Source organism: Aotus nancymaae, unplaced genomic scaffold (genome assembly GCF_030222135.1).
Source record: "Aotus nancymaae isolate 86718 unplaced genomic scaffold, 86718_ANA_hifiasm-v0.15.2.pri h1tg000036l, whole genome shotgun sequence".
NCBI classification, from domain to species: Eukaryota; Metazoa; Chordata; class Mammalia; order Primates; family Aotidae; genus Aotus; species Aotus nancymaae.
Window position 1 is genome coordinate 58,936,515 of NW_026988450.1, and position 9,733 is coordinate 58,946,247.

The 9,733-nt window shown below is 33.1% G+C and overlaps 1 pseudogene; it reads left to right on the plus strand.

Annotated features, from left to right (window-relative positions):
• Positions 1–282: 282 nt before the first annotated feature.
• On the plus strand, positions 283–6,129 carry LOC105710783 (anaphase-promoting complex subunit 13-like; annotated as a pseudogene).
• The last annotated feature ends 3,604 nt before the right edge of the window (positions 6,130–9,733 follow it).

Genomic DNA, 9,733 nt, shown 5'->3' on the forward strand with positions numbered 1-9,733 from the left:
AAGTGGAGTCTTACCTGGATTCGTGAGGAAAACGTTACTTGATGCAAGAAACATGCTTAACTCCACTGTTTTGAACTTGATGTTCAAAAGAAAAAATAAACAAATTAAATAAATACTGCCTATTTTTTACTGAATAGTCTGTGACATTCAACATTTTACTTGAAAACATTACACCTAAATAGGCGCACAATAGCTTTGCTATTATTTTTACCTCTAATCTCAGGCTTCTACAGCAAAATACCATAAACTGGGTGAATTTAAAACAACATAAATTTATTTCTCATGGTGCGGGAGGCTGGGACGTTCAAGATCAAGGCCCCATCAGATTCAAAGTCTGAGGAGGGCTTGCTGGTTCATAAATGTTGTACTCTTGCTGTGTCCTCCCACAGTGCAAGAGGTAAGGCAACTCTTTGAGGCTTCTTTTATGAGGGCACTACATCCATTCATAAGGACTTTGCCCTCATGACTTAATCACCTCTCAAAGGCACTCCCCCCACCCCTGCAATATTGTTACATTGGTGATTAGGTTTCAAAACATTGTTTTGGCTGGTCAAATATTTAGACTATAACACTGTAGTCTAATTGTTCTCATTCAAACCAGGTATACATTGGTGGCATAAAGCAGTAGAATATATATTAGCAACTCTTTCTTCATCATTAAAGCAATGGAATCTTAATTCTAGATATGTGGCAGATGTAGAAGCTCACTCTCCTCCATTCAATTTTGCTTCAATACTAAAATTTTCAAAGTTGGGCATCACTTTCAATGAACTAAAGTATAAGAGTAGAATGTGACGTTATAAAGTAAAAACTAATTATATTTAAAACTGTGCTACATACATCCTTTAACGAATTACAGGCACAGAATGAAACACTGGATAGTACTATGTACAAATTCATATAGGTTAATCCAAGTTAAAAAAAAAAGCACATTTGTAATGTATTACCTTGTGTGCAACAGATATAATAAGTACATTCTTTAATTCTGCAATAAAAAATATATAAAGTGTTTATGCATTTAGGGCAGAGAAAGCTAAGTTTTAGGCATTTTAAAAGTTGCTAAATATTACTGTCACAAAATGCTATTAACAAATTAAATCCATTTTGTTTCAAAGTAAATGTGAGAGGAGTTATTGGCTTTAAGGGGAAATTAAATCCCTTTTCCTGTCAGCAATTTGGTATCTATTAAAGTGATGTTTCTATGTTTATAGGCAGTGCTATTCCTGTTACTTTATGAGCGGAACTTTAATAAATAAAACTTCCTGAGTTGAAAGAGATAGCACAGCCTGTTATGTTTACAAAAATGAGGCTTGACTTATACAGGGTAAGGCTCCTCATTTGCTAGATGTGACTTAGCTTAAGATGAACATGATCTTCAAGAATCTCTTGCTTTATTGTAGGATATTGTATGAAAATTGAAAAGAGAAAATAGCTTCAAGGTGGAAAAACACTGCTATTTATTTCAACTCTTAGTATGTGAAAGATTTGATATTAGGTACCTCTTAAACAGTGACTTCAATTCTGTTATCATTTAATAGTGGTACTTGAATCAGTATTTTACTGATACAAGTGAATGTCATCAGTTCAAACAGTTAGAAAATTTGAGGCAAAGGTTAAACTCATGTTTGTCTGGCACCCCAATCCTATCACTAAATTCTTTCATATCTGAATCTGGACATTCTAATCTATTTTTGTTGGATGTATATTCAGGGTTTAATTTTATTTTAGGTTCAGGGTTTATGTGCATATTTATTATACAGGTAAATTGTGTAACATGGTTTTGGTATGTAGATTATTTCATCACCCACATAAGTAAGGATAGTACTGGATAGGTTTTTTTCAATTTTCACCCTCCTCCCACCCTCCACCCTCAAGTAGGCCCAGTGTCTGTTGTTCTCTTGTGTTTAGCTCCCGCTTATAAATTAGAATATGCAGTATTTTTCTGTCTCTGTGCCAGTTTGCTTAGGATAATGGCCTACAGCTCCATCCATGTTGCTGCAAAGGACATGATCTTGTTCATTTTTATAGCTGCATAGTATTCTATGGTGTATATATAACCTATTTTCTTTATCCAATCTACCAGTGATGGATATTTAGGTTGATTTCATATCTTTGCTATTGTGAATAGTGCTGGCATAAACATATGTGTGCATCTGTCTTTATGGTAGAATGGTTTACCTTCCTTTGGGTATATACCCAATAATGGGATTGCTGGGTTGAATGGTAATTTGTTTTAAGTTCTTCCACAAATTGCCAAACTGCTTTCCACAATCGCTGAACTAATTTACATTCCCACCAGCAGTGTTTAAGCTTTCCCTTTTCTCTACAATCTTGCCAGCCTTTGTTAATTTTTGTCTTTTTATTAAGTTATTTTTTCTTTTTATTAATTTTGTCTTTTTATTAATTTTATTAATTGTCTTTGTTAATTTTTGTCTTTTTATTCTGAATGGTATGAGTTGGTATCTAATTGTGGTTTTGATTCGCATTTCTCTAATGATTAGTGATGTGTTCATCTGTTTGTCTTCTTATGAAAAGTGTCTGTTCATGTCCTTTGCCCACTTTTAAATGGGATTGCTTATTTTTGATTGCAAATTTGTTTAAGTTCTTTATCAATTCTGGGTATTAGACCTTTGTCAGATGCATATTTGCAAATAATTTCTCCCATTTTGTAGCTTGTCTGCTTGCTCTGTTGATAGTTCTTTTGCTGTGCAGAAGCTCTTTAGTTTAATTAGGTTCCATTTGTCAAATTTTGTTTTTGTCACAATTGCTTTTGGAGTGGTTGTAATGAAATCTTTGCCTGTTACTATGTCCAGAATGATTTTCTTCTAGGGTTTTTATAGTTTTTGGTTTCGGATTTAAGTATTTAATTCATCTTGAGTTGATTTTTGTATGTAGTATAAGATAAAGGTCAAGTTTTAGTCTTCTGCATATGGTTAGCCAGTTATCCCAGCACCATTTCTTGAATAGGGAGTCCTTTCTCCATTGCTTGTGTTTGTTGACTTCAAAGATTGAGTGGTTGTTGATGTACTGCATTATTTCTGGGCTGTCTATTCTGTTCCATTGGTCTATGTGTCTGTTTTGATACCAGTACCATGTTGTTTTGGTTACTGTAGTATAGTATAGTTTAAAGTCAGGTAATGTGATACCTCTGGCTTTGTTCTTTTGCTTAAGATTGCTTGAGCTATTTGGGATATTTGGTTCCATATGATTAAAACAATTTTTTTTCCTAATTCTGTGAAGAATGTCATTGGTTGCTTGATAGAAATAGCATTGATTGTATAAATAACTTTGGGTAGTATGGCCATTTTAACAATATTGATTCTTCCAATTCCTGAACATGAGATGTATTTCCATTTGTTTGTGCCATTTCTGATTTATTTGTGCAGTGTCTTGAAATTTTCATTGTAAATTCTTGAAATTTCATTCTTTCTCCTTCCTGCTTAGCCATATTCCTCAGTATTTTATTTATTTATTTATTTTTGCAGCTATTGTAAATGAGATTGTGTTCTTTATTTGGCTCTCAGCTTGAATTTTGTTGGTGTATAGGAATGTTACTGATTTTCATACATCAATTTTGTATCCTGAAACTTTGCTGCAGTTGCTTTTTAGATCAACCCCATAGTCTCTGTCCAAAAGTCCCTTGATCTGATTTTACTTTTGATTTGCACAAAATATAGCTATGAAATAAAAATAGTCTGAAGTGATGGTATTGGTGAGGCCAAATATTTTTTAAAAACTTAAAAAATTATTTATGTAAATATTTAATTTGTATTACATATAAATATCAAGACATTTCCAAGTACCTTTTGAGGTTACATATGAACAATCATAGTGTATTGAATTTAGCATTTTTGTTATGTAATATTTAATTGTTTTATAGCCTCAGATATATTTTCATGCATATTTTTGGCTGTCAAAATATATGAATATTAATTTTACAACTTTACTATCCTATTGTATTATAAAAATTTAAGAAATATTCTCACTAGCTTTACCTTTTTAGAATAAAGATAGCTCCTAATTTCTTTTTTTTCAATTTTAAATTTTCTATTCTAAGTTCTGGGATATATGTGTAGAATGTGCAGGTTTGTTAACATAGGTATACATATGCCATGGTAGTTTGCTGCACCTATCAACCCATCATCTACATTAGGTATTTCTCCTAATGCTATCCCTCCCCTCACCCTCCACCCCCCCAGCCCCAGTGTGTGATGTTCCCCTCTCTGTGTCCATGTGTTCTCATTGTTCAAACCCCACTTATGAGTGAGAACATGCAGTGTTTGGTTTTCTGTTCTTGTGTTAGTTTGCTGAGAATGATGGTTTCTAGCTTCATCCATGTACCTGCAAAGGACATGAACTCATCCTCTTTTATGGCTGCATAGTACTCCATGGTGTATATGTGCCACATTTTCTTTATCCAGTCTGTCATTTGGGTTGGTTCCAAGTCTTTGCTATTGTGACTTGGAACCAACCCAAATGATAGACTGGATAAAGAAAATGTGGGCATTTCTTTTATCATTTGGGCATTTCGGTTGGTTCCAAGTCTTAGCTACTGTGAAGAGTGTCACAATAAACATATGTGTGCATGTGTCTTTAAGGTAGAATGATTTATAATCCTTTGGGTATATACCCAGTAATGAGATTGCTGTGTCGAATGATATTTCTGGTTCTAGATCCTTGAGGAATCACCACACTGTTTTCCACAATGGTGAACTAATTTACACTCCCACCAAAAGTGTTCCTATTTCTCCACATCCTCTCCAACATCTGTTATTTCCTGACTTTTGAATGATCGCCATTCTAAGTGGTATGAGATCTCTTCTCATTGTGGTTTTGATTTGCATTTCTCTAATGATCAGTGATGATGAGCTTGTTTTCAAACGTTTGTTTGCCACGTAAATGTCTTCTTTTGAGAAATATCTGTTCATATCCTTTACTCATTCTTTGATGGGGTTGTTTGTTTTTTCTTGTAAATTTGTTTAAGGTCTTTATAGATTCTGGATATTAGCCCTTTGTCAGATAGATAGATTGCAAAATATTCCTCCCATTCTGTAGGTTTCCTGTTCACTCTGATGATAGTTTCTTTTGCTGTGCAGAAGCTCTTTAGTTTAGTTAGATCCCATTTTCCAATTTTGGCTCCTAATTTCTATAGCTCATTCAGTGATAAGGCCCTTTTATAACATTCACTTGTGGGTTTTCAGATCATTGTAAAAAGCATGTTGTGTATGTCTCTAAGTAAGAGCTATTTTCCAAGAAAACCGTTAAGGAATTCTCTAACATTAATCTCATGAGGAACAAAAGTCGAAAGGCTATCAGCAACAAACAAACAAACAAACAAAAACAAACAAACAAAAAAACCTGCTGTTGGCAGTAGGAAAAGGATAAACAGCCCAGAAAAGCATGAAAGAGTTAATTTGATGGCTTGATCAGGGAAAGGCAAAATGAGCAGAACTCAATGAGTCAGTTGGAAATGGGGTTGGTGGGAAAGGAGAATAAGGGAAGAATTTAGAGTTGTAGGTGTCTTATAAGGGATTGTAGCTGCAGGTGCACTGCTACTAAGAAATGGCTAGATATATAATTGAATTTATGACTCATTGTAAAATTGAAGTTGAAAGTGTGATAAGTTGAAAATATGATGCCATCTAGGGTCTAGTAAATAATAAGTTATTGCTGTGATCTGCTAGATATTAGCAATATGATCACTGGCATTATCTTTCTAACACAGTAGAATTGTATTGCAACTAATGAAAATAGTGGGAAGTGTCTGCTGTGGTGGGCCAGGTGATGATTTGACAAGATCAAAGTTGCAGAAAAATAGATGGTGAAGTTCAGAGAGATGGAAGGATCTTAGATTTGATTGATGATGCTTGGAAAGAAGACAAGCTGCCTTATTAGGATGTTGCAAGACCACTGAATGAGCTTCCTGAACCTGAACAAGTCAGTGGTGGCACACAGAATCTATCAAAGTACAAGAAATGAAGTGGACAGACTTAGCCTTACAGTACCTTCATGAGAACCTTCCCCCCATTGGAAACTGTCACTTGGCTCCTTTCTTGTAAATGGAGTTTCTAAAAGTATACAAATTTAAAAAAAAATAGTGGAATAGATATGTAGATACTGCATTCAAGACTTACTCCTGTACATTCTCTGTGTTGATTGGGTTTATTCTCATGGTCCTTCAAAGATAGCAAAAAGCAGAATGAATTACAGTTTGTATTTTAGAAGACTATTTTTAAATACTGTTTTTAATTGACAAATCATAATTGTATATATTAGTGGAATAAAATGTGGTTTGATATATGTATACAATGTGGAATAAGTAAATCAAAATATTTAACATATCCATCACCTTGCTTACTTACAATTTTTGATGGTGAGACATTTGAAATTTATGATCTTAGTTATTTTAAAATATACAATATATTTTTATTGACTATGGCTATCCTACTGTGCAATAGATCTCAAGACGTATTTTTTCTGCCTACCTGGAATTTTGTTCCTTTTGACCAACAACTCCTTATTCTCTCCCCGACACCCCAGCCTCTGGTAACCATTATTCTACTCTCTACTTCTATGAATTTTGCTTTTCTAAGATTCCCTACATAAATGAGATCATCCTGTATATATCTTAAAAATTGAAATCAATATTTGAAGTGATATCTGCTCCCTTATGTTCATTGCAGAATTAGTTCCCAATAGCCAAGATATGGAATCAACCTGTGTCTATCAACATATGAATGGATAAAGAAAATATAGTGTATACAATAGAAGAATATTTTTGATGGTATCAAGTAGAAGGAATAATTTGGTGTGGGAGATGAAGAAATAAAAATCAACTGGCAACATGACTATGTTGCATTAAAGGGACCAGGCCATATGTTAGGTTGATGCAAAAGTAATTGTGTTTTTTGCTATTGAAAGTAATGGCAAAAACTGCATCAACCTAGTACAACCCAGTGGCTAGTTCTAAAAGTCGAGTAAAAAATAACCACTTAAATAGCCTTGAGTTTTTGCAAAATGGATTCTTTCTTTTGGGTGCCATTCCACAGAAGGAGGAGGTTCCTGGAATACATCTTTAACTTAAATCTTCTGTTATGATCTATAACAAAGATTTAAATGCCTTTTTTTCTGGACCTTAGTTTAGCAAAGGATCATTTGAATTAATTCTTTTTTTTTTTTTTTTTTTTTTTTTGCCATTAGTTCGGATTTTAGATGAGAGGAAAAGAGTCCAGTGTTTTCATCATTTTATCATGCTATGAATGGCACAGGGAAGAACCTTGTGTGGTATTCACTTAAGTTTCAGGTTTGTGAGTGAATGCTCACATGCGGGGTGACAGCAGTGTCCTGGTAACAGCACTGGGTGGTGTATTGGGAGATCTGGTCCTGCTGCCACTTGATGTCCAGTGCTAGGTTATGCTTATTTGTATCTGTGCATCTCTTTGCTCATTTATACAATGATAGGAATGTCTTGGTACAAGTGATTTTTCACATATGTAAAATTTTAAATATATTACATGAAATGAAGACCCTTATAACAATCACAGTAGATGTTATTGATGTTTTGAAAGCATATTTTACTCTTGAAATTCTAAAAACATAAGTCATACCTTTTCTTACATAATAACTATGATATTTTAAGAATCTTTTAAGAATCAACTCCACAAAATGACCATTTTTTCTTGCATTTATGATCAGGTAAAAATTCTGATAAGATCTGTCATGAAAAAAGATATAAATACAACAAGAATAAAAAAATAAACAAATAACTACTTTGAGGACATGACATGAAATTTCATGAAAGTCAATAAAAAATTTGAAGTGGTAATAATAGGAATGTTTCCTATACAGTTTGTGGACTGTGTGCACCAGAATCTCTTGGAGTAGTGGAGGGAAGAGTATGAGTCAAAATGTAAATTTCTAGGCTCCACTTTAGAACCATTGAGCCAGGGTCTCTGAGTAGTAGGACTCAGGAATCTGTATTTTAAAAAGACTTGGACTTGATCCTTATGGTCTCTTATGTTTGAATGTTAATGTTGGCTTTGAGACTAATCCACTAAAATTCTTTAAGTTTCTATATATTGCTCATATTTAGAAAATACAATGAGAATACATCTCTTCCATAAATAAAAAATTATTGACTATGTTGTAAAGATGAATAGTAAAACTGCATCTTTGAATATATCGAATTTCAAAAAATATATTTTATGTTAAAATATTTTATTGTCTTGGATTTAAAAAAAAAACTATTTTATTTTATCTTTTAAAATTGGAGTTTGGTTCCTGTTTGGGCTGTACATTCTTAAGAAAAAGGAGTGAACATTTTTAGTTTACCTGTTTTAAAGCATTTTCTGATCTTGAAAAAATGGAGTACCTTTATTGTTAGGTAAACAGAATTAGAATAAAATTTTAGTTTTACAATAGTGATATATAAGGCATATTTGTATTTACTATGTAGCTCAGTAAATACAGAGGAAAAAAATAGCTCTTGAGGCAGTCAAATGATTTAGAACACTTCTCAGAGTCTCAGTTTCTTCTCTTTTTAAATATAACAATTAATACCAGCTTAAGGAGTCTGTAACTGTTAACTGAAATGGAATACGTAAAGCTCCTAGTCTAGTGTCAAATACACAGTAGACATTCCATGATGACAGCTATCTTTATCCTATCCTCCTTTGTGTTCATTGGTGACATCATTAAAATAGCCTTATCCACAGTAAGTGATTTTCTTTTTTTGGTCTGCACAACACACACTGGTGGGCATGGGCATTCCTGGATTTGTAGCTATAGTGACTGCCTGAGGATCCTGCTGATATGCACATCACTTACTTGGTTGGAAATATGCCACAGATATTTAATCAAGCCTATAACTCTAGGTTTCCATCAGTCTTTCTCCCTCCTTGATTTTTCCATAGTAATATTACATTCCCCATTGTCATATTGTCTAAAATTACACATCAGAACTGTCTTAACTTTGCTATCTTTTTTTGGTAGGATTATCCACATCATTAAAAAAACACATTTGTGTTATGTTATCTGATTCTATTTCTTCTTATTAAAAGTTTAAAAATGTTATGCCCAGGATTTCAGTTTTATAGCCTTCTATCTTATTGCAAATATTATTTAATTGACTTATGGCTGCAGGTAATAGAACTGCTTAGAAAAAAGAATTCGAGGTTAATCGTGTGCTGATATCTCAATATGATACAATAAAATCTCATTCATCAGAAATCAATGTATACTTTATTGTGTTATCGTAGGTCATAGATATGAGTCAAGGGATTCTGTATTTGCTTTTTTTCTCAGTGCCCTTTCCCTTATAGGGCAGAGGCTCAGTCAGCAAAGGGTGCAAGCCTCCAGTATTTTAAATAATGATTTTCAGCATTAAGAAATAAAGCAAAAGATATTTTCAAGTTTATTTTTGGTCAAGCAAAGACCATATAAAGTTAAAATAAACTATTTTGAATTAGCTTTCACTTTCTTCTCTATGACTTCATTAACAATTTTAATACTTTTTCATTGAATGTTTACATCATAGAAGATTCGGTTATGTAACAGTGTAAGTTGATATTTATACCAATCTTTAGTATTTATTCATCATTATAAAACATCCATCATTCTGAAAGATTTCAGGATTAATTAACGATAAATCAACTCTCAGATGAAAAAAGAGATTTAAGGGTTTAACAAAAGCTGATGTGATTCTGACTCAGGATTTGTCCTAACAATCACAACA